A 25,864-nucleotide genomic window follows, 5' to 3' on the forward strand; every position below is an offset into this window, starting at 1 on the left:
TTGAACGCTTTCGAATATTTCCGAGGCAAGTCTCGAGTCCGATAATCGAGTCCTTAAAAGAGACTTATTTTATTTTTTTCTTTCTTTCCTTTCTTTTTTCATTTTTTGTTTTGTTTTGTTTTGTTTTAAAAGGTATACACGATCCAAAAGCGATTCGATCTGTTAGTGGAAGAAGTTTGAACCGTAAACGTTATCGCCACAACTCGAAGCGGCAAACGGTAAAAAGGTCCCATTAACGTGCATGGAATTTCAACGAAGACGGAGTAAATTCCCCCGCGTACAAACTCGAGATTAGACAAGGAAGTCGACTTCCGGGTGTGGGTGGCCGTGTATCGAACAATTAACGCCACGCGCCCTACAGATAACGTTCCTCGAAAATTGCCTTGGCTTTGCTTTACTCGAATGTGCAAGAAAATAAAAATATAACTGAAATAGAAAGAGAGTAGGAGAGAGAGAGAGAGAATGAAGATTTTCATCTTACGTTCTCATTTTTCTGAATGCACGATTATTATGATTAATCGAAATCATTATTAGTTGTGCATTCATTTGTTTACTCGTAAATATCTACCTTCGAGTCGTTTGTTTTATCTCTAATAATGTATCTTTTTATCATTAATCGTCATTCCTATGATGAGTCATCGCTACGTAGATGAGTTGAAAAGTTTTAAATTTTAACGGAAAGAAATATGTATAATAATTATTTTCAGAAATCAATTCGTTTTCCGCGGAACTTTGTTAAGGTGAAAACTTTTCAAATCTACAATCTACGTACACATCAAGGTATCGATCGATCGTTCATTTATTTTATCTCGAATAAATTTCTTCTCTTTCTCGGTATCGCATAATCGGCATAATATGTTGTAGGTATATTAACAAAATAAAAAGAAAAAAGAAAATGAATTTCAATTAAAAATAATCAATCGTCCCCTTTTTCACTCTTTATTATTGCATTTCATTTCCCCGTAAGATAAAAATACGAATCGAATAAAACATCGGTTGTTGGTGAGAATGTTTCAGCTTTCTCTCCCGGATGAAATAATGCTCGCTCGTTATCGTTAATTTAACTTAAAGTTTAAATTAAATTCGCTAAACGCGTGGTGCGAAGACTCGAGCGTTACCGGACGCGTATACGGACGATTAAGAGGTGTTCCACTAAATTCTCGTAGGACCGTCACTAAAAACGTTCACAGGGCCACGACGTGCTTCGTCCAACCGTTATCAATCAGCCTCGAGATGTTTTAGCTCTCCGTTCATTTTCCTTTTCTTCGTTTTATCGTATCAAAATTATCCTCATTGTAAAGAAAACATAAGTAAGAGAAAACGATCTCACCCGCATCAGTGGTGGGTCTCTCTCTTTCTAAAATACGATCTTATTTTTTTTACAAATTTTCTTACCAATCGTTCCGATCAATTTACATTGTCATCTTATCTAGATAATTCTACTTTTGGTTCGCAAATATTTTTTTAATGAAATTAAATAATTTCCTAACAAAACACCCAACCTATCGACAATATAATGTGTTATTTCAAATGTTACACAATATATTTTTGTAAAGTATACTTATTATTGTAACAACATTTCCTTTCTTTTTTTTAATACGAAAATTTTCTAAAATAAATCAAAATGATCTAACGAAAAAATCAAAGAGAATAAAACGAGAATACACGCTTATACTTTTCTCTCTCCCATTCTCCCTCTCTCTCTCTCTCTGGTGATCTGAAGAGGGAGGAGGGAATGGGGGAAAAAAAGAAAAGAAAAAAAAAGAAAGATAAAGCCGGTAGCACGTCGCTTTCTTACAAGGACTCTCCACGAAAAGGGTTTCCCCCACTCGATCGTCCTTCCTTCCTTCCTTCCTTCCTTCCTTCCTTTCTTCCTTTCTTCCTCTTCCACGTCGAAACGAACGAACGATCGTCTCCTTATTGAGACGAGAAGACGAGTATCACGGGAGGGGGGACTTGAAAATCGAAACAACTTTTTCCTAGTGGGCCTAACGACAATTTACGATAAAACCCGGCCAATTCGTGAGTCCTTCTGAAATTCAAATTTGTTTGAGGTGGGCGCTTCGCTCGCGCGCGAAAAAGGAGGAAACCTTTTCGAAGAGGAAGATGAAGAAAAACGAAAGGGAGGAACGAGTGGTAGGGGGTGGGGGTGGGGGAGGGGGAGGGGTGATAGTTTTTACGAAAGATCTCTGCCACCAGGGTGGATTTGTCGTGTAGACTAAAACAACCAATAAAAAAGAAAGAAAAGAAGAAAGAAGGAGAGAGAGAGAGAGAGAGAGAGAGAGAGAGAGCATAAACGTTCTCTTCGTGTGAGTATCTATCTATCTATCTCTTTCTCTCTCTCTTATTCTTTCTTTTTCCGTCTCTCTTGGTCTCTAAATTTAAATTTACGATTGGCCGGGCTAGACCCGGCGGTCATGCTCTCGTCTTCATCTCGTTTCGCTCGATTCTCACGAGACGCGTCAAATAGTTTCACTAAATTTCGTAATATCCTATTATTCCGTGTGTTAGTGACGGCTTTGACAATGAAACATGTCTGTCTCTAATAAGAATTGACTTTAATCTTAAAACAATTCATGATCGAATAAAAACAACGCTCGTATTAATTTTTCGTCGAATATCGTGTGATTAAAAAAATAAATGAAAAAAAATAATAATAATAATCGCAGATAAATTCGTTGTAACGAGAATCAACGTATCGCGGTGTAATTATTTTTTTTCTTTTCTAATATCGATGTCTCGCGCGCGTCAAAATTCAATTACTTTTTTATTTTATATTATTCTTTCGTATTTGATCGTTACGATTTGTTTTCTTCTAAATGAATTCGAAAGGGAAATATAGTTTATTTTTTTATTTTTTTTTTTTTTCACATAAGAGATGACTTAACAGTGCACGGAAAGATTGAAAAATAAAACGGAAAGGAAATAAGAATATGTGTGACATAAACCTGTTCTTCGATCATCCTATTTTCAAATGTTTGTTATTTCGTCGAACGAAACATCTTTCCCTCTCTCTCTCTCTCTCTCACACTTTTGACGAGAGGATGACGCGATTTTTGTCATTTATGTTTTCTTGTTTTTCCTTTTTTTCTTTTTCTTTTTTCAATAACATCGTAAAGTTTTATATCGTTCTGACGAAATCATTCGGCGGTTTGTTTTTTAAACGCACGAGGTATAAACCCGAAGATAATCGAGTGCAACGACCGTGAATCGATCCTCCTCGACGAAGGACTTCTTCGGTTGTTCATTAGTCGTCGTTGTTTTTTATTTACCGATTTTTCCACTATCGAGACCCGAAACTAAACAACCCGATGATTTTACCCAAAAGATTGCGATAAAAGTAAAGAAGGGAAGGAGAAGAAGAAGAAGAAGAAAAAGAAGGAGGAGGAGGAGGAGGTGAAAGAAGAGAAGGGGGGTGCAGTGTGCACGATCGCAAACTCGAGGAAACACGCGAGCCACCTCCACTTCCTTCACTTCCTTCGCTTCCACCACTTCCTTCACCTCCTCCACCTCCTCCACCTCCTCCCACGAGTTTAGGCCGACGACCCCCTTATCCTCGGCGTCAGCGAGAATCGATCGATTTCCGCTTTTGTCGAAATTCTTCGTTTTATCACGTACGGTTTTGGTTTGATTTCTTTAATCGTTATGCAATCGAATATTTCTTTTTTCTTTTTTCTTGTTTTTATTATATTTTCATTTTATTTTATTTTATTTTATTTTCTTTTTTATTTAATATATTATAATATCAAATTTAATATTTTGCGAAATGTTTCGATCGATTTGAAACGAATATCCCACGTTTGCGTCGAATTAATTAATGACGGTGTACATAACTGTATGAGTCAACAAAATATAAAAAAGAAAAAGAAGAAGAAGAAGAAAAAGACAACATTGATTTTATAATCAATACAATTATTTTGTATTTATATATAAATGATAAGATAAACCCACGAGCACACGTAATTATATCTCATCGAGATTTCACCAAAAGATTATCTTTGCTAAGGTAAACGTAAAAATTCATCGTAATAATTAAAAACAAGAAAGAAAATATAAGAAATTCGTTGAATATAAATTTCGTACGTAACAAAATATAATAAAATAAATGTTTTCACCTGGACAGATGAATTATCTACGTAATCATATAATCGATAAAATGTGTCATTATATTTTGAAGGGATTAATACGAGAGGTAACACTTATTTTCAAAAAAGAAAAAAAAAAGGAAAAAAAAGAATAAATAATAAAAAATAATAAAAAATAAAATATAAAGCGAGTAAAAGCAACCTGTTGAAAGATCGAAGATGTCGATCGCCCGTTGGAACGTAAACTCGCGAGTTTGACCTACTTGCTAGTGGCCGATGCATTCTTCCTCTCGGGAGTGTCTCCTTGCATTCCCTCTCTCTCTCTCTCTCTCTCTCTCTTCCTTCTTCTCTTTCTTTATATACATATATTTCTTTGGTATAGTAAAGAACGACGTTATTTTACAACCATCGGAAGCGAGTAAACTCGCGATAGCGACGAGCCCGACCGTGGCCATTCGATATCGCGGACCACAACTTAAGTTTTATGATTTCTCTACCACTTCCTTCTTACGATTTAACCAAAAAGAAGATACTTCGGGTACCTATAATAAGCGTATAATATTATGATAAAAGCAACGGACGAGAGATGATACGGGATCTCGTAAGATTAAATTTATCATATTAAATTATAGATAACAAATAAATATACAATATATTATATACTTTATATATAATATATAAATATATAAATATACAATATATTATGTACTTTACTGTAATTAATGGCCTTTAGGGAGCCTAGGCTCTAGGGTCAATCAAATATTATTAAATATTAAATATTAAATATTATGCGTTTTTGTCTTTTATTTAGTTTATTTATTTAAACAATAAAGGAAAAGAGGAGGTTATAATCCTCGGGAAGAAAGGGATGAACGTATTTCATAAATTATTCTACATTTCCCATGTATCTCATTGGAATTTCCCGCTAAGCAATCGGATTAACGTCTCGATCTATGAGACTCGACAATCATGGCTCGATTTAAATAGATAAAGGCAGATAGCGGTAGTAACAGTCGTTCGTTGTACTATCACAAATCTAATAAATACCTTTCGTATCGCATAAACGACGACGACATTAAAGAGAGTAGGAGGAAGAGAAAGAGACAAAGAGATCGAGAGAGAGAGAAAGTATCAAATTTGGTTACTTTCTAATCCTTTTCTTTAGAAATCAAATAATTACTTTGACGCGTAACCGAGAGATAAATGAGTAACAACGACAAAAAATAAGAATAAGTTAATAAATCTCGTTGTAATTTTTTTTTTACCATTCAACCATAACAAAGAAGAAAATTTCAAGAATCCTATAATCGATATAAAGGATCGAGGAATCGGATGATGATCTACTCTAACTGTTGAAATAGGCGTACTCGTGCATTCTTCGCTAGGAGTGTCTCTCTTATTTTCTTTTTTTTTCCTATCCCCCTCTCTCCCCCTCTCTCTCTCTCTCACTCTCGTTCAGCTAAAAGCCAAGAGAAGTCGAGCAGACAACATCAACGGGACGACAACTATAGCTCGCGACACGGCACGCAGGTTCCTCGATTGTGCGTAGCTCGGTGTGTACTCGCGATAAAAGCTATACAATACTAACACACCATCGTCATTACCAACACCATCGTATCATGCAAAATGGCAATGGGTTCGTTCCGCTATAAGTGTATGCTATACGTAGCACAGACACACGTGTATACAAATGTGTGTACGAGAGCGCACGCACGAGAGGAAAAGAGATAACCGATAAAAAAGGATGCCTGTGTGTATATATATGTGTGTGTGTGTGTGTGTACGTTTGCATACGTGTATATGCGTGTGCGCGAGTAAGAGGACGATAAGAAAAGAAGAAAAGCTGGAAAGCTGGAGGCTGCTGTTGTATATAAGCGGAGGCTTATAACATGGAATGTGGGTTAGGCTCGCGATAGGTGGGCCGCTCTAATTATGAATTAATTCTTGAATAACGGTCGAACTCGTGCGACTATCGTTCCTTTTCCTTATCCTTCCCGACTTCTCCATCGTTGTCGTAGTTGTAGTCGTCGTTGTAGTCGTCGTTGTAGTCGTCGTTTTCGTTTTCATAGTTGTCGTGGAAACACGAGGAGAAGAACCGGTCGCAAAAGAGACACTCCTTCTCCTAGCTACTTCCTGTTCTCAGGTACTTCCTTAAGGATTTTTTTAGAACACATGTCGGCTACCATAAGAATAAGTACACCTATACGATAGGAGAAGGGGACCCCCACCGTTCTCTCTGTCTAGTACCTTCTTACGAATCTCCCCTCCCCTCCCCCCCATTGCCCCTTTCGTTCTTTCTATTTTTTTTTCTCTACCTTCTACCTTCGAGACTACGTTGCGCGTGCGCAAAGATCTTGTATGCGTTATTACATGCATGTCGTCTCTGTCTCTTCGTCTTCTTCGTCGTATTCAAGAATTTGCATTGCATGAATCCCTCCCCTCCCCCCGCTTCTTCCCTACTAGCAAAACGTTATATACGGTACTGGCTGCGTGTTTTACGTTCATTGCTTTCGATCTTTTTTTTTCTTCTCTTCTCTTCTTTTCTTTTCTTTTTTTTTTTTCTTTTTCTACAACATTTGCTTTGATCTATCCATCTGCTATCCGTCGTCTTATTTTTTATCCCACCCAGCATTTTTTTTATTACTACCCACGTACGACACTTTTATTTATTTGTTTATTTTTAATAATAATAATAATATGATTTTGCTTCTTAAATGCAGTTCAAAGTATCCAAAAGTGTCGACAGCCTGAGATGACGATAATAATAATAATAATACACGTATTTTCTTGTTTGCATACTTTTGTGTGCACTATTTTAAAATTTTAAGGCGCCTGCTCGACAGGCTACCAATTGCATCGAATCATTCGTAGCATATCTTTGATTATTATTGTTATTATTATTATAATTATTATTATTAAGTATACGACACTGATTATATTACATTTTTTTTTCTCTCGCATAGTGTCTCGTTGTTTGTTCTTTTTTTTTTCTTCTTCTTTTTATCACAAGCAAACACATTTTCCAGCAATACATATTTTCAAATGTAATAATTATCGAAGCAATATAAGCAATCGATCTCGCGAGATAGAAAGAAAAAAAAGGAAGAAGAAGAAATAAATAAAATCGTACTTTGTCTAGTTGTTTTAATAAGAAAGAAAGAGAAAGAGACGATTAAAAGATCATAATGACAAATGGATATTTCCTCTTAAGCTTGCCTCCTGGCATTGACCTGTCAATATTCAAATGACAAATGATCGGGAGAAAATATACGAAGCCTCGTATATTCCAACGATTTCATTGAAATCATTCGCATGGATAATACGATGAAAATTTATCAACGTAAGAAAAATATCATCGAAATTTTCATTGTTTAATATCGTAAAAAAGAATAAGAATAATAATAATAAAAAATAAAGAAGAATAAAGAATAGGAAGAAGAAGAAGAAGAAAAAGAGAGAAAGAAGAGAAACGACGAGGACGATAAAAGAAAAGAAAAAAAGAGGAGAGGAGGTCTTGTGGTGGTTGGTTGGTTGGTTGGTTGGTGGTTAATGGCGACTCGCATCGATAATTAAAATCGATAATTATCACGAGTTAATAACCGGTCGTTATCGTTAAAACTCGAAGGAACATCGCGTTCTCATCTCTCTCTCTCTCTCTCTCTCTCTTTCCCTTTATTTCTTTCTTTCTTTCTTTATTCCTCTCGTTCTCTTTCTTATCCCTTTTATATTCCTCTTGGGTTGAGCTTGTAGATCTTATTCCGTTTCTTTCGTACTAGTACGTTTGCTCGAACCTGAGGAACGATCGAATGAACGAAGAAACGAAGAAACGAATCGAGAAAAGGGCCCCTCGAGCAACGATCCTCTTCTTCTTCTTCTTCTTCTTCTTCTTCATCTTCTTAGTTTTGTCTTCGTTGTTGGTACGAGAGGAAAAGAGATAGTAGGTACGCGTACGTGTAGTTAAAAGAGAAAGAAAGCAAGAAAGAGAAAGAGAAAGAGAGGGGTAAAAGGAGAGACAGAAGAGCAGAGTCACCGATTTAAATTGAAGCCGTGGAACACCCGCGAGGGAGAAGAAACGTCGGGTTGGCCTATCGAGTTTAATAACACCCGGCAGACACCGACTTCTATCTGAAATTACGGACGAAGAGAAGAACTTCGATCGGCCTTACACCGACGATTCCTCTCTCTCTCTCTATCTCTCTCTCTCTTATTCTTTCTTTTCTTTAATTTATTTTATTTTATTTTCTTTCCTTTTTTCTTCATTTCTTTATTCCTTTCTTTACATTTTTATTTTTCTTTGCACACTACTGCGAACTGAAGAGAGATCATCCTACCAATCATAATTCATTCAAATGTCTCACGAAGAAAGGAAAAAAGAAAAATAAATAATGACGATATCGACGACATTTCGATTTTACGATTACGATTTACCCGTTTTTAAATTGTGGATTAATTTTTATGTATAACTCGTTTTTAGTTTTTTTTTCTTTTTTTTTTTTATAGTCACATCAAACGTATATCGCGACGAAATCGAATCGAAAAACATTTTTCAACTTTCCAATAGAATTTCTCATGTGTGTGTTGTATGGTTTTATTTTTGTGGGTCAAGTATTTTGTGAATTGCATAAATTGTATATTTTTTTGCTAATATATTACGTATTAGTAAAATATATGATCTCTTTTTATAGACGAGTCATTTGACCAGTTGATACGATTAATGTGTAAATGATGATATAAATTGATTACACTTATCAGATAGATTAATCAAAGTTTCTAATTACAACATATATTTTAATTACAACTTACGTATGCATTGATACATGTTATTATATAGTTGTTTCTCTCGTATGATATTCTACGTAAATTTTAGTAAAATTTTCTTTTCTTTATATAATATATATATCTCTTGGAACGTAAGGTTTAAGTATAGTAAAATTTTGATTAAACAGCATGACGAGGGGACAAACGACGAGAATGAATCAAAGTCCCATTAAATATCTCGACTCGACTATACATGGTTTTTTTTTGTTGTTATTTTTAACAAACAGTGGTCGACTCGAACGTTTGTTAACGATCTTTCAAAAATAATTGAATAATAAATCGTGTACTTTTATTTTTAACAAATTTAAAGAGAACAATTTTATGAAAATAATATGGTCCATGTAAATAATATCGATAAGAATATTTCAATTTTCTTTATGTAATCAAATTTGAATAGAAAAGGTTTAAAGAAAGAACACACACAAAAAGACAAAATTTATTCATTTCCTGGCAACTCAACGAATATTCAATATTTTCGAATAGCAAAATTTGAATAGAAAAGATTGTTTAAAAAAAAAAAGAAAAAAATGGCGTAAAAAAAAAACCTTAATCATTTCCTGGCAATACGACGAATATTCAATTTTTTCAAATAACAAAATTTAAATAGAAAAGGTCGAAAAAATAGAAGAGAAAAATAAACATATTCATTTGCTGACCTAACTCGATTTAAAAAGAAAAAAAATACAAACATTACATCGATACTAACCGACGATAAAGATAATTAACAATTATTATAGCTTGAGCTAGTATTCCGGTTTTATGAAATACTTTTACAAATCAACGAGATACGACGATGAAGTCGATGACGATGGCGGGATGAGGATGGCAGGGAGATGAGGTGAGGGGGAAGCTTGGGTGGAAAGAGGACGTACCAGCTCTCGTAATTACCGATGCGATTTTATGCGATGCGAAAGAGCAAGATCGGTGTTTGTTGAGCAACTATGAAGATGAGGACGACAACGACGACGATTATTATCGACAGAGAGCACTGATACAACATAGATTTCTTATACGCTTAGTGTACAACGTAAGAAAGATGAAGAAAATCGAGAACTATTGATTAGTCACCTCCTACCATGTTTATAACCATCAATAATATATATGTATATATATTCATGAGTTCAAATTCTATCGTTTTGGGCGTCTAACATAATTGAAAACCTGCTGAATTAGCAATCGGATTCCGGTGCTCCTACTGTAATTCAAATTTATGCCTAGTTCCCCCCATAACTATTCATAATCTTCATGCGTCATCATTAGCATTACATATTAAAAACTTCTAATTCATAATTAATTATTTTGTTTATGAATTTATTTCATGGGAATAAACAACGTAACGAAATAACGTAACGTAATAACGAATCGATTAATAATACGTTTCGTTAAAACGTTATCTTGCATAATTTCTGCAAAATGTCTTTTAGAAAATTTCTAACGTCGTTTATCTTCGCTCATTCGTTTCTCGTTCGTTTATTAAGATCTCAAAGGAGATCTCGGGCAACGGAGTAATTCGATTGTATGCGTGTAAATATTCCTCCTGAGACAGCTTGCGTCCAGTCGCGACGAGCGAGTAAAATCTCGAAAATAGCACTAATCCGTGCTGACAGTTTTGCGCGAATGGGACGACGGAGTTAAGGGGGGAGCTTGAAGAGGGAACAAGGAGGAAGAGGAGAAGGAGGACGAGGAGTAGAAGAAGAGGTCGAGTAGGGGGCAAGGGGGCAAGGGGGGAAAAGCGAACTAACTAACCTTCGTTTGAAAGCTCGAGCTAACGTTTTCCAGTACGGTCGTAGAGAATACAAGAGAGATGAAGAAGAATAGAGACAAATATATGTATGCGTGTGTGTATATATGCGTGTGTGTGTAGGTTGCATAGGAGCATCCTCTAACACGCGTATTTAACCTGCAAGTACATAATACGCGTATAATATGAGTGTGCTTGGCACATGTGTCCGTCATTTGTCATTTGACATTCTTCAGTCTTCGCTTTTTAATTCGTCCATTGAGACTCTGTCTCTCACTCTCTCTCTCTCTCTCTCTCTCTCTCCCTTTCTGTCATTCTTTGGACGCGAAGCGTGTGGCTACCCAAAGATCTCTCGGGAGAGAGACTGGTAGAAAGCATCTTCGGGGAGGAAGAAAACGGAAAGAAGACGAACCGAAAGAGACGAATAAGCGCGCACATTCGGATTGGCAAAAAGAAGAAAAGGAAAAGGGTTGAGAACCAAGAAAGAGTGGGAGTGAGGGACAGGGGCTGGGGTAGAGTGTGGGCAAGAGGAGAGGAAAGGAAAGGAAAGGAAAGAGAAAGAGAAAGAATCACGCATGGTTCGTCATAAGAGGAATTCCTTCGACGATACTGCTGGGCCCATTGGGCCACTTCACCCGCTCTCTCCTCTCCTCTCTTTCTTTCTCTCTCTCTCTCTCCCACTCTCCGCACCCTTCCACCTCTCTTACTCTGGCCCACAGACCTCGTGCTTTTTTACTGCTTTATGGGATTTTTTCACGCGGACCGCCAAGTCGTACATCAGAGGAGAGCCTCGGTCTTTCTCTTTCTCTTTCTCTTCTTCTGCTTCTCATTCTTATTCTTATTCTTATTCTTTTCTCTCTCTCTTTTTCTCTCTCATATGAGAGAGCAAAAGAATCGTACGTTCCAACCGAAGGAAGAGAGACGGGTGGGACGATACATAAAAAAAAAAGAAATAAAAAAAAAATAAGGAGCCAACGCCAGCCGCCATAAAAACAACTGAAAGTATTAAAAACTTTAGACCTTTTACTGCCGTGAGTTCACTCTCTTTCTCTCTCTCATCCACCCTGTCGAGAACGAAGAAGAAGAATAAGAAGAAGAAGAAGAAGATGAATAAGGGTAAAGGAGGAAACCGAGAATGGTCCATATACTAATCGTAATTTTTCTCTTGGTTTCTTCGAACGTGTATACGTTCTTCTACCTTACTCTACCCCCCCCCCACCCCACTCAGCCTCACCACCACCACCACCACCATCTTATCTCGCATAGAAATGATTTTACTCTGACGTTGTCGAATAAAAAAGAGTATTAAAGTAAGTCTATCGCCATGTGAAACGTTGAAAATAGGCGTAACGATCGATTGGCAATCAAGCCAATCCTTTTACGTTTCTCGTCCTTCGCGTCTTTTTATGAAATATCTGATCCGAATAACGATGCTGAAGGTTTGAAGAAATATATATATATATAAAAAGAAAATAAAAGATAGATATAGATAGAAAGAGAAAGAGAGAGAGAGTGAGAGAGAAAATGAAAAAAAAGGAAAAATAAATGAAATGATACCTACGGCGAATTTGGCTTCGAACGAACGAACGAACGAACGAACGAAAGAAGGAACGAACGAGTGCGAGTGAATGAGAGAGAAAGAGAAGAAAAGAGACGAAATAAGTAAGAGGAAGAAACGAGTAGGAAAAAAGAGAGAGGATCGTACGCGAGAGGAGTAGGCTGGACCTCGTAAAATTACCGTGCTTTAATAAAACGTGTCGTGCAAAACGCGAGGATAACGAGAAAATATAGGGTTCGAAAGACTCGTGAAATTTATAGAGCGATCGTTCGAAGCGGCTCAAGAAAGAGAGAAGAAGAAGAAGAAGAAGAAGAAGAAGAAGAGAGGAAAGAGGAGAGAGAGAGAGAGAGAGAAGCCACTTTTTGGTTGTACGCGCGAGCCGGACTGGTTTAGTTCGGAGGTACAATAAGATCCGAAATAAATCAGGCGAATATACAGCAAGCGGACCGAAACGAAGAGAAAGAGAATCAGAAAAAGAGAGAGAGAGAGAGAGAGAGGACGTTTTACGATGAAAATTCTTACCGAAATCCGATAATGTTCTCTCATGCATTTGGCGAAATAACGCGGAGACTCACGCTAAAAAGATTTTATATCTCGTTCACGACCCTCTTTTAAAAATTCCTCCTCCTCCTCCCCTTCTCCTCCTGCTCTTCTTTCTTCTTTTTCTCATCTTTTAATGTTTTCCCTTCTTTGGATGTAGCATCGCAACACGCGTTTGCTATCACCTCTCTCGAAACTTTCACAAAATTCATAGATACGTAATAATCCGTCCCCCTTTCCTCTTTTAATATTACAAATTTGCATTCAACTAATCTTAATTAATCAACGTTAAAAAAAGAAAGAAGAAAAAAAAAGAGAGAAAAAGGTATCTTAACAATTTTAAAACCGTTCGTTTGATTAGGTAGTCGCTAAGACGAAACGCACACAAAAAAAAAAAGAAAAGAAGGAAAAAGAAAAAAACCTTAGAAAATGTTTAGATTACGTAGAATCTTTGTGGAAGATGTTCAAATAACTGCACTCTAATCTTTCGTTCTCGTTGAGATTACGTGCTGGAACGTAGTCGGATAAAGATGTGAAAAAGAGAAAAGGAAATAATGAAAGAGCTAGTTAACGAGAAAGAGAAAGATAGAGCAAGAGCAAGAGAAACAGAGAAAGAGACAGAGAGAGAGAGAGAGAGAAAGATAAGTTTTAGTTTGGTAACGAGCGCAGTAAATTCCAGATTCTTTAATCTCGGTAAACTCGGAGTAGAGTTCCTTCTCCCTCCGTCAGCTTTCGAGAAGAGGCAAGGGGAGTGCAAGAGAGAGAAAAAGAGAGAGAGAGAGAGAGATACCCCTCGAGGGCACCTTATATGTACGTATATGTACTATATACACATATGTGCCGCGCCAAGGGGGCCTCCGAGCAGTAAATCTCGCGGACAAACAATCATAATTTTCGAAGAGCTAACAAAAAGCAAGAGACTCTTTAAAGGGAGCCGATGCCAAGCAACATGAAATGCGGCCGCCTCCGCGCCTCCAATTGTTTCGAGCTTTTCTTCCTCTACTACGTTATTCCATCTCTCTCTCTCTCTCTCTCTTTCTCTCCCCTCCTCCCCCGTACACCCCTTTTCGTTTCACGAGTAAGTACCTTCTATCTTCGTCTCGCTACCTGTCGTTTTCCTTCTTTCTCTTACTCGGGCAGCAGCACAACAGCAGCAGCCACGTTCAGGACCAACCTTTACTCTCTTTCCACCTTCGCGTTTCTCTCTATCTCTTTTTCCCTCCTCCTCCTCCTCCTCCTCCTCCTCCTCCACTTTCTTCTCCTCTTTCCCCTGCCCCTCCCCGCCCATCCTTCTCTTACTCCTTTTACTCTTCTTCTTTGTACGTATGTATATATGTATGTATGTATGTATGTATGTAAGAGTATATACCTGAACGTTTCCCTTTCCTCGCTTTTACGTCTCTTTTATCGTTCTTCGTCGTTCAAACCTTCTTCTCCTTCTTCTTATTCTTCTTCGTTTCTTCTCATTCGTATTGTAATCTCGAAGGAACCCGAAGGAATGAGCTCTTCCCATTACTAATACGACTTCGATAACGTTCTAAGCAATACTAAACGTTAATAAAGTAGAAAACTTCTTTCGGTGACCGAACGGTGTTGTTTTCCTTTGGGACGGATGACAATATAAAATGTGAATCGAGACTACCTGATTCAAAACAATACGTCACCGAAACACACCGAGATACGCGTGTCTCCTTCTCGTGAGTCAGCGAAAAAGAGAGGAAGAGAGAGAGAGAGAGATAGAAATGATTTTGCGTTGAATTAAATCATTGTCCTATAAATTAGATATAAAACAATATAATATAAATGGAATGGAAAAATCTCGGTCATGGGTGAATCTCCATCTGGTCACCGATTGAAAGAATAAACGCCGGCGGTCGGAAAGGTGATAGAAATTTGCGATTCGACGTGTTAACGCTAATTAATGACGTTTCACGTTGTTTCTCGATAACGAGTTTTCCGTTTGTTCGTTCGTAAAAATTCAAACATCAACACAAATTTATCATTGTCAATTAGGAGTTTTGTTTTGTAAAAATAAAGAAAAAGAAAAAGAAAAAGAAAGAAAAGAAGAAGAAGAGGAAGAAGGAAAAATAAAAAAGAAACATTTATTTATACGTAGGAAGAGAGAATGAGTGAGAATGAGTGAGAATGAGTGAGAATGAGTGAGAACGAGAGGCAGAGAGAGAAGGAAAACGAGGGAGAAACGTGCAGGCCTGGCACTCTTGGCAAAAACGAGATGCTGGAAGAGGTGGGCGTCGAGAGAGAGAAAGAAAGAGAGAGAGAGAGAGAACCAGCGCCGCGACGACTTCCGTGGGAAAAAGCAAAAACAAGACGAGAGAACGGAAATGACATAATCTCGCGGGGAAACCTTCCTGTTTCGCCTGGAATCGAGGTCGAATTCTTCGGGTGTGCAAGGTCGCGAAAGAGAGTTCGCGACGAAACTAGAACCCGTTCCTTCCACCTCCGTCCCGCACCTATCTCCCTACCCTTGCTGCTGTCCTCGTTCTCTCTTTCCCACCAAGAAAGAGAGAGAGAGAGAGATTCTGTATTTTATTCGAATATTAGAAGAATTATTCGCATCGACTGTCACTCGATTTTGATTTTCTTTCTAATCGTTTGAGGGAGAATATAATTTTGATTCCATCGAAAATCATGATAAACCTTCTCGTTTGTCGTTTAATGAATTTTTTCTTTATTTTTGTTTTGTTCTGTAATAAAAATTAGTCCGAAGAAATCTAAACGTTTAAAGTTAACTCGATGCTTCTCTCCGTTCTTCTCCTAATTCCGACGAAAATCATCGTGGTCAACGATAGGAATTGAAAGAATGGAAGAAAAAAAAATGTATAGAAAAAAGAGAAAAGTATATTCGAGGAAGTTTATTGCACAAAGCACTTAAGAACTATTTCATATAATTCCAAGGCGGTAAGCTTTGTATTCGAAACTAACATACGTTAGAATTATCTTCACTTTATTGCCTGGCACATTTTACTTTCATTTTCTCTCGATCGTATTAAGAACGAACGTTCATTTTTGGACGTCTATCTTATTAGAAAATGATAGAAGGATAGGAAGAAAAGGAAAGATGGAAAGAGAGGTAAGTAAAACCGAAAAGGATCTGTAGATCTATACGATCTCATGAATTTTCTGATTTATCACCGAGCATAAAAGTAGACAAATATGTTTTGGCGCGAACTACGAAATTATCGTTCGGTCTTTTTCTTCCCCCTTTCTCTCTTTCTTTCACTCGTAAAAATACACAAACGTACAAACAGACAGACAGACAGACAGATTTATCGTACACTCAAAGAACATTTCTTTTTATTAACCGAAGAATTTTCGGAACAATTCTAACGATGCTAAATTCGTATTATCCTGGCAAACTATGCTACTAAACGATGACGCGTAATCGAGTAGAAGAAAATTTCTAACGCGGCATCAAATGAAAATGCATCCGGTCTCTTAGTCGTTTTCGTCGCCGTTTCGTGGCAAAGAGTAAATGCCAACTTGTTTTACAGCTTTCAGATGCGATAAAGCACGACGACGACGACGACGACGAACAGTCGAGCAGTCGAGCGAGCATAATTCAAATATTTTTTGACTAACATTGTATTTTCACGTAGCGTTTATAGAAGAAAGATAGACAATTTCAACTTTAAAAGCATTTTAAAAGTTGTACGTAGTGGAATTGTTCACGTAGTAATAAATGCCTATTTCTAAAGAAAAAGCTTGGATAATTTTGAACTTTGAAATGGAAATCGACGTTGAATATCGCACGATTGAGATCGACTATTCGTCGTATCTCTCGATACTCTCTCGACGGTTCACAGGTCGCACCGTTCGAGCTCGAACGTTGGCTATTTATGTGCGATTATTTACGCTCTATTTCTACCGAACATAAGAAAATGTTATAAAACTCTAGTTAGAAGTAGTAGCATGTATATGTGTGCGCGTATATGTTCGTATATGTTAATACGTGTAGGAGCGCGTGCGCGCGACCGGGTGCGCATGTGTGTATTTAAATGCATTTATAAGTTTATTTACGAGTCGGAAGATTTTAAATGTTGCTCGACAACGTTTAACGTTTCTTAATGAAATGATTGGGAGAAAGAGATAGAAATAGCGATAATAAAAGGGATGATAGATGGATAAATAATGAAATATTATTTACCTCGAAAATCCTTTTCAGCGAGTATCCTCGTTCCTTCCACTTATCGCACTTAAAGTTAGCATGATAGTCCGTCGGCACGACGATCAAGAATCCTTCCAACTGGTTATTAAATATATCAAAACTTCCAAAAACACTCTTTATTACAATGACGAGATGTAACGTGTTCACACAAAAAAGAATGACAAAATGGGAGGGAATAGAAATGAAGAAATTGAAAAGGAATAATGAATAAATGGAAAATAAGGAATAATATATAACTCGTTATCAATGCCGAGTTAACACGTTTTGTTCTATATTCGAATCTCGATCGAAACGAAATCGTAGTTCGCGCACTTCCGTGATAAAAGTAACAAGGATGGAGTGATAAAAAAAGGGAAATAAAAGTAAGAAAGAAATAATGAAAGGAAGGAAATAAAAGCACCACAGTCAGCTCTCCTCTCGAGTATACGTATAAATCACTCACACCTAATCGTTCACGAACACTTTTCCTCTTAATGCCCAAGTAGTTTTTCTTTCGCGACACCTTACTCGCGAGCCCCCCGAAGAAGATTCTCGTAATATAATTAGAGAATTAATGAGGAAGAAAAAAAGAAACGGAGAGAGAGAGAAGGAGAATAAATAAAAAAAATAAAAAAAAAAATACAAAAGAACCAAAAAGGCACCCGCAGATAGAAGAAACGTTGCTCGGTGGCACTCACATTTTCCACGCGGAAAAAGGTTTTTTTTCTTTTCAATCAACGGGGTGGTCAACGCGTCGCGTACCCTTATCCACCTCGGTTAGTCGAGGAAATTCGATCAGCCCTTGTTACGGAAACCACCCCGCGTTTATCGATAGCTTTTCTTCCACGTCTTCGACGATCTCACGTTCTCCATTCTCCAAACTGACGATGGACCACCACCACCAGCACTCGAAGCAGTGTTGCGTTGTTATTTTCCTTTCTCAAACCGAACGACGATAGAGAATGAGATAAGCGTATGCTTGACCCGGAGCTAGGGAAAATTTGTCGTCTAATCGTTTACGACGACAACAAAAGGACAGAGAGAGAATAATTTTCTTTTCTTGATATACTATCACGTATATAATAGATTTACTTTAGATCCTTAGCTCCTCCGGTCTTCTTCGGGGGGTTGAACGCGACGGAGCCACGGGTTCTCCACTCGCGTGGTACTCTCGGTGCCCGTGTGCCGGAGGCTCTATCGTTGAGTATCTGCCTCTCTCCTTTTCGAAAGTGGGGGATTGGCGTGAAACTCTCTCACTCTTTCTCTCTTTCTCTCAATCGAGAAGAAGGAAGAGGAGGAGAAGAAGAACAAGAGGAGGAGGAGGAAGAGGAAGAGGCGATGGTAGAGGTGGTAGTTTGCTTTGGTGGAGGGAGTCGAGTGGGGGTGTTGTTCCGTGGCTTCCGTCCGGAGAGGGCGGTCCAGTTCCGAACTTGCGCTCTTTGAGTGTCGAAAAAAAAAAGAAGAGCGAAAAAGAAGAACAAAAAGAAAGAGTGAGGGGGAGAGAGAGAGAGAGATAGAGACAATTATCGTCCTCGTCCTTTAACGTATTTAACGAAATAGGACTAAAAAGAAACAATAACGTTCGTTCGTTGCTATCGTTGTTGAGTTGTTATTGTTATTATTATTGTAATAATTATTATTATTGTTATTATTATTATTATTAATAATTGATATTGTTATTGTTGTTGTATGGTATAAAATAAAAATCCGCGTTAGAATACCAAGCCAAGAAATAGTGTCGCGAGTAATCGAATTGAATCGAAATCGGAGAGGAGCAATATGCGCGTGGCTCGGCTGGCGCGAGATGACTGAACCCCTCCGCCGCCACCACCGCCGCCAAGCGGTCCTAGGAAGAAAGAGAGAGACGAAACTACCCGAGAAGGAGACGGGGAGGTTCGGTAGCGCGAGGAGACCCCCCACCACTCGGTATCTTTGACTCCGCGAGCCCCACCACTCGTCGAACGGCTCGACCCAGCTGAGCGATGCCCCACCCCTGAGCGCGCGCGCGCAACACTACGACTCCCCGCCTCCGGGAGACGGTAAGAGAAAGAGAAAGATAAAGAAGGAAAGAAAGGAAAAGGGAGAAAGAGAGAGAGAGAGAGAGAGATGGAACTTGACGTCGTTCACCGTCGCGATGCCTACTCCTTCTTTTTGTCCTCATAGTCGTCGTCATAGTCATCTATATTGCTCTCACCCCTTCTATTTTTTTTTCTCCGACGATTAGCAACCCCTTTTTTGTTGTCCTCGATTGCAAGATCTTTATCGATCCCTGGATTAGAACGAACGAAACTCCTGCGTCGTTAGCTTCGAAAACTCATTTTCTATCGTCCGAGGGTGGTTAGTAGGGTAGAGTACTTGCTAGCTTCGCATGTGTATTGAAAGACCTGCACTGGCCAATCGCCGCAACCCCTTTTTTAGAAGGACACTCCCACTCGTTTTTACATCGTCCAGTTCTTTCAACGATTCTTATCGCAAACTCTTTGGGCTGATACCACGTTCTTTCTTCGACTATTAACGTAATCCTCTTTTGGAGTTTGTTTCTTTTTTTTCGTATTCGTGATTAATTGGATCTTATTTTTAAATAAAAATTTATTTTTCATATTAAAAGATATATTTATAAATGATTTTGGACAATTTATATTGTACAATTTTGAATAATAATAATACGATCTTGAAAATATTCTAACGATTCGCAATGGTGGTTACGTTAACGCTAATTAAACGTAACGTAATTTCGTAAAGAATAGAAAAAAAACAAGCCCTCTCCCTTTACGTCCGCGTCCCTTTTTATTTCACCCGAATCCCAAACTCCCTATGCAAATTTTCTTTCCAATGCGGAAGCGAGAACAAAGTGGTGGTCTCGGTAAGAGAGCGCATGCTCGGCCGGTGCAACGAAGGGTAGCACGAGGATACGCGAACGAGGGTAAGTTTTCGTCCAATAACAGAACAGAGTTCTCGCCTCCCCGAGAGAACTGGGCACCTCCCTTTTTTTTTCCCAACCGGAGACATGCTCGCTCGTTTGGCGTACTAAAAAGTATTATCCTAATGTATCCGTAGAACTCGATTAGAAATGTGCTCGAGACTTAAATGAAAATTGACCGATAAAGAAATAAGAAAAAATAAGAGATGGTTTTTATGATGATGATGATGATGATGATGATGACGATGACGATGATGACAATGATGGTACCATCCATTTTATCTTTCATTTACTTAGAAATTTCACCGAGATCATTTCTATATTGTGCGCGTGCGTGCGTGAATGCGTGCGGGTGGTTTGTGAAGACGAACGATTAAAACCGAATAGATTCGTTTATACGAAAAGGGACCATTGTCTTTTTCCATTCGGATTCTATTCTTCGATGAAATTTTTTGTTGATTTATCGAACCCGTAGCCACGTCAAAAATGAACAACGAGAAGAAAGAGGGATGATTACGTTCAAAATCTGTCTCCCTTCTTTCTACGAACGGCCGATGGATAGGTAAGGTAGAATTTTCTTTTATGAGATAGAGAAGGTAAAAAAAATAGGGAAAAAAAGAAAAAAAAAAGATAGATATATATATATTAAATAAAGCAGGAAATTAAAAAATCCGAGAGCAATTCTCATTGTAGGAAAGAAAAGCAGGTAGGTAGGTAGGTAGTCAATTTGGAAAAGTAGAATGTGGGAAAAAATTGCGACCCGTTAGGTCCTTCGATGATTGAAGGAAAGGGTTGAGGGCGAACCCCTTTTTCTTCAAATGGATTGGATAGAGGTTCTTCTTAACGGAGAGTTTTTATTTCGAAGGCGTCGATAAAGTATCGCGTTTCTTAGATCTCACCGGTTATAACTACGTTGACGACTCGCGTTGTTTCGCGTGATTTAAAAACCTTCGATAAAATCGTCGTGTGTATTTGTGAGCGAGAAAGAGAGAGAGAGAGAGAATGGTGCCTATACGGGGTTTGCATTTCGACGTGAAAAAAAGGGTTTCTCCGTTCCGCTATGAGAAAAACCATTAGACGTAAGGACGCGCACCCTTGAATAACGGAATCGAGGAAGAGGGCTGGATCGAAAGAGAGAGAGCAAAAAAAAAACGTATTCGATTCCAGGTAGTCGAGGAGAAGGCTCACACTCTCGATGAAAATATCTTTCCACGATCGAAAGATGTACAGATTCCTGCCTGGAAGGGAGAGAAAACGATTTGAAGAAGGAACGAACATTAATGAACAGCTGAAACGACGAAAGTCTCTATTGATTGATAAATTTGAAAGATTTTTGGAAAAATGTCAGTAAAAAAAAAAAGAAAGAAAATCTATGGAAAAGAGGTGAAAAGATAAATGAATATAATCGAATGTCAATAATATTAATAATAATAATAATAATAATATTAATAATAATAATAGGAAGGTTATTAATGGACGACGATTAGACGAATATTCCGGTTGGCATTGAAAAAAGTGTTAGAGTTAATTGATGCAACTTAGATAATTCGAGATCGTTTCCATATGTTGCTTTTTTCGACTAGAGTTCAACAAAAAGGAAAATAGAGAAAAAAAAGAGAGTAAGATAGAAAGAAAACGTGGAATTATGAGATTTGAAGAATCGTCGAGTACCAAGGAGAGGAAAAGTTGAATGAACGCGTTCTCGAGAAGCGCGTGCTTTTAAAAATACACTCACCGCGTCCTCAGCCCTTCCACGGTGGAAATATGAATTTTTTATCTTCCCCTCGTGGACCATATGGCCGACGAGTCGCGTCTCTTCGCTCGAGGGTAGTGGAAAGGCGGAGAGAGAGAAAAAAAAAGACAAGAAAAAACGGAAAGCGAAGAGACAGAGACAGAGAGAGAGTGAGAGAAAGAGAGAGAGAGAGAATAGATATTTTTAGATAGTCGACAATTTCCAAGGTACTTTCGCGCTTACGATAGACAGGAAGAAGAAGAAGAAGAAGAAGAAGGAAAAGGGTTGTTTCTGTTCTCCTTCTCGTCTTACAACAGAAGGCGCCACCCCATCCCTATCGTTTCTTCAAAGATCCTACCCGGTTGTAAAGATTTCAAGACTTCCTACTTCCTTCTTTCGAACGGTCCTCTACGTCGAGTGTTACCGGAAGGAAGAATCGGCATATCGATCTATCGAAATAAAAGAAGAAACGGGATATCGGGTAAGACGTTAAACGACACCGTGTTGTACGACTCGAGTCGACTATTCCCACGCGATACAAAATCCTTACATATATATGGCTAACGCAATTGTCTTTGATTTACAACGGAATACTTCTGAGTAAAGCAATGGACGATATGAACATAGAGAGAGAGAGAGAAAGAGAGAGAGACATGTAAGTTACTAACATACGTGCTTACATTTATCGCTTAGAGAAGAGTTCGATGGTCTATCGATGAGCATCGGGTAGCGTCAAGAAACTAACGTTCGTTGAAATCGGCATGTACACATACGCACATAAACATACATACACGTATAATACTAACACATATCCTTTTCCGACGTGGAATGTGGTCCGGTTCTCTCTGGGCGCGTGCAAAGAAAGACAAAGCGAGAGAAAGAAAGGGAGAGAGAGAGGGAGAGAGAGAGAGAGAGAAAGACGCTATGCTATAGTTCCCGTTTTTTATTACTTCATAATGCATTAGCCATAATAGCCGCACGCACTTAATGGACTGTAGCCTCGTTACAGTATGCCACGTCGTGGGTGGATACGGCAAGAGTTCGCTCGCCTCCTAGTGGTCCTGGTGATGCTGCTGGCTCGAGGCAGATACGCTCGCGATGATGAAACAGAAAGAGAAATAGAGAGAGAGAGAGAGAGAAAAAGAGAAATATACGAAAGATTTATACACACACACATAATACATATAAGAGCTTTTAGTGGTATTGTTACACCACTTGCGACCACCGATAGATACGCTCCTGACCCCGCGTCCACAATGCTGCTTCGTGCATTGTGATCGCACGAATTATTGTTTCGTTTTCTACGCTGCACGCCAACTGCCACGTTCTCTATGTGTATGCATGAACGTGAGTATGTGTAAACGTGTACGTAATATGCGTGTATGTTCCACTCCCTCCTCTTTCTTTTTTCTCTTCCCTTTCTTCTCTACCCCACCTCCTCTATTTCTACTTCTACTTCTTCTTCTTCTTCTTCTTCATGTTTCTCATTATCCATCTCTCTCTCTCATAAGAATGCAATCGAATTAGAAATTTTGTATGTGTGTTTTTTAATAACTCTCTCTCCTCTCCGAAACGTTATTTTGAATATTTCATTCCAAAGAACAAATTCGCATTCGATGAGATCGTTGGAGGAATCGAAACGCCCACGATCGAACGACAACGATCATCTATGTCCTCGCTAAGAAAACTCGCAAGAACCTTTCCCAGTCGAGAAACGATGTCGCGTTATCGCCCTCTGATTTATCGATCCATTCTAATAATTTTCCATTGTCGAGCGGCCTAACCGAGTAACGAAGCAACGCGCGCGTTACGCGCGAATAATTTCGTTTCGATCGGATCGCGTCGAATTGAACTAAAAGAAAAATAAATGTAATACTACTTAAAAAATAAATTCGGATAGGAGAATGTTTCTCGCGTGTGTGTGTGTATGCGTGTGTGTGTCAGTCAGAGTGTATTTACTTCGTTATTTTTATATTTTTATATCACTATCTTTGTGTACGCTTGCGCGTGTATGTAATCGTCGATTGGGAAAGTTTTCTAACGTAAGCTATTTCGACGAACGTTAAACACTCTTGTCCTCGCGCAAATCGAGATATCGTCGTCCTTGTTCTCCCGGAAGATCGATGATTAATAATCCGATCGAGACTCGAGTGTGTGTGTTATTATTATATTATATTTTTCTTCGCAAAATTTACATAATTCCGTGTACCGTACGTTATTCGTTCGAACGTTCGACTTCGTTTATCCATTATCTACGCGTATATTTTCTATCGTCCATCAAACGTTTACATCTCCTATTCTCTCCTCTCCTCTCCTCTCCTCTCCTCACCTCTCACGACTATGCTTTCGCTTTAATGGATCGTACGAAAAACAAAAATAAAAAAGAAAGAGAATATATAGAGAGAAAAAGAGAGATGGAACGATACGACGCGTCAATGACCGTGATGATCTCGTTCGAAAATAATTTTTGAAAAAAGAAGTAATAATAAGTAATACATATATATAAAAGAAATATTAGGTTGGCAACTAAATGATCCTTCCTCTTTAAAAGTAGGAATAAAAGAGAGAAAGATTCACGAGCTAGTGCGATTACTTTAACAAAAACCTATATATTTACCTATATATTTACAGGAGGGGAGGAAGGGAGACGATTACTCGAGTCAAATTGAATGTTTCCACGTTCTTATTTTTGTTCTTATTTTCTTCTACACTCTCGAACGAATAAAATAACATAAATAGATAGATAGATAGATAGAATATTATTATATATCATTTTCTATAATATCACGTGTTAATAATTAATTATATTACGATAGGTATATATATATATTTAGGTCTACGAATAAATGTATTTAAGTATTAGACGAATCTTCCGTGTTGTGTTGGGGTTTGACGGGTTAAGAAAAATCTCACGAGAGAAGACCATAGGTAAAACGATTTGTCACGAATCCTTTTACCTTTACTCGTATATTCGTGGCACTTTAAAAGTAGGGATGAAAATGAGGAATATTAGGGAGGGGATGTTTCTTTCGGTAAACGAAACCAAACGAAAACAAATCATTAAAGAATGAAAAACATCGAGAAAATAAATATTGTTGTTTAAATTCTCAACTGATATTAAAATGTGCCGATCTTTCGGTTTTCAACAATAAGCTGGGATATTTATTTTAACAAAAACCTACTGAGAAGCGGCCGTCAGCGCAAAACTCTGACGACGATTCATTGATCTCGAAGTCTTGCAAATATATGAAAGAAATTATAATGAAATATATTGAGAAAATATCTTCGTATCGATCGTTAAAAATGTTCAAAAGGTGAACGACAGACCGACAGACAGACAGGCAGACGGACAGACGGACAGATAATCACAGCATCTCGAACCGGCTTGGAAGCTGGAAACAATTTCGCGCGGTAACTCTCGAGGACCATTAATCCGGATCACATCTTGCCCTCTCTCTCTCTCTTTCTCTCTCCCTCTCTTTCTTTCTTTAACATATCGCATAACTTATGACGAATCAACGTACTTAAATACATCATACGCTCTTTCGAGGTTGAAGAAGAAAAATAAAACGGAGAAGAATACGAAAGCATTTAGCACAAACCAACGAACGTATGAACGAAAGAAAGAGAGAGAGAGAGAGAGAGAGATATAGCTTAGATAGATACACACATATATATATATATATAGAGAGAGAGAGAGAGAGAGAGTAAAGAGAGTGGAGACCTTTTAATCTCACGTGGCCAGATCGGAGAGACGAACGCACCGAAGGAGGATTACGCACACGCCTTCGTAACAACGCAAGCTCGCGTACGACTCGTCTGAAATATTCAAAGGTCCCTCCACTTTCGGTATATACACACGCACGTCCCCCTACTTCCCCCCCCTTCCTCTTCTATCCTTATATACATGCACATATATATATACTTATATACACATAACAAATGTATACCTACAAATATATCTACACGCAAGCATACACACTTATATATGTACACGTATACACACACGCACACTCGCGCATATACATTTGCTCTCTCGGACTGGTTTCAGATATGACTCACGCGCGTAACACCGTTCGATCGTGTATTAGTGTGCTCGTATATCAAAACCAGTAGGCACCCCCGACATCCTACGAACGAGACTGTGTCCCTTCCCCCCTTTTCCTCCTTCATCTCCTTCTTCCTCTCCCCACACCCTATCTTTCTCTTTCTTTCTTTCTTTCTTTCTTTCCTTCTTTCCTTCCTTCCTTCTTTCTTTCTTTCTTTCTTTCTTTCTTTCTCTGTCACACATATATACAACGCAAC

At 38.2% G+C, this 25,864-nt stretch overlaps 1 protein-coding gene across 1 annotated transcript in view; it reads right to left on the reverse strand.

Annotated features, from left to right (window-relative positions):
* LOC122526266 overlaps window positions 1–18,540 on the reverse strand; it is an 88,425-nt gene extending 69,885 nt beyond the window's left edge. The window contains exon 1 of the mRNA XM_043649566.1: window positions 16,908–18,540. The gene's annotated coding sequence lies outside the window, so the exon portion shown is untranslated. The remainder of the gene's footprint in view (window positions 1–16,907) is intronic.
* Window positions 18,541–25,864: the final 7,324 nt, after the last annotated feature.

The sequence above is a fragment of the Polistes fuscatus genome, unplaced genomic scaffold (genome assembly GCF_010416935.1).
Source record: "Polistes fuscatus isolate 324 unplaced genomic scaffold, CU_Pfus_HIC Scaffold11, whole genome shotgun sequence".
NCBI classification, from domain to species: Eukaryota; Metazoa; Arthropoda; class Insecta; order Hymenoptera; family Vespidae; genus Polistes; species Polistes fuscatus.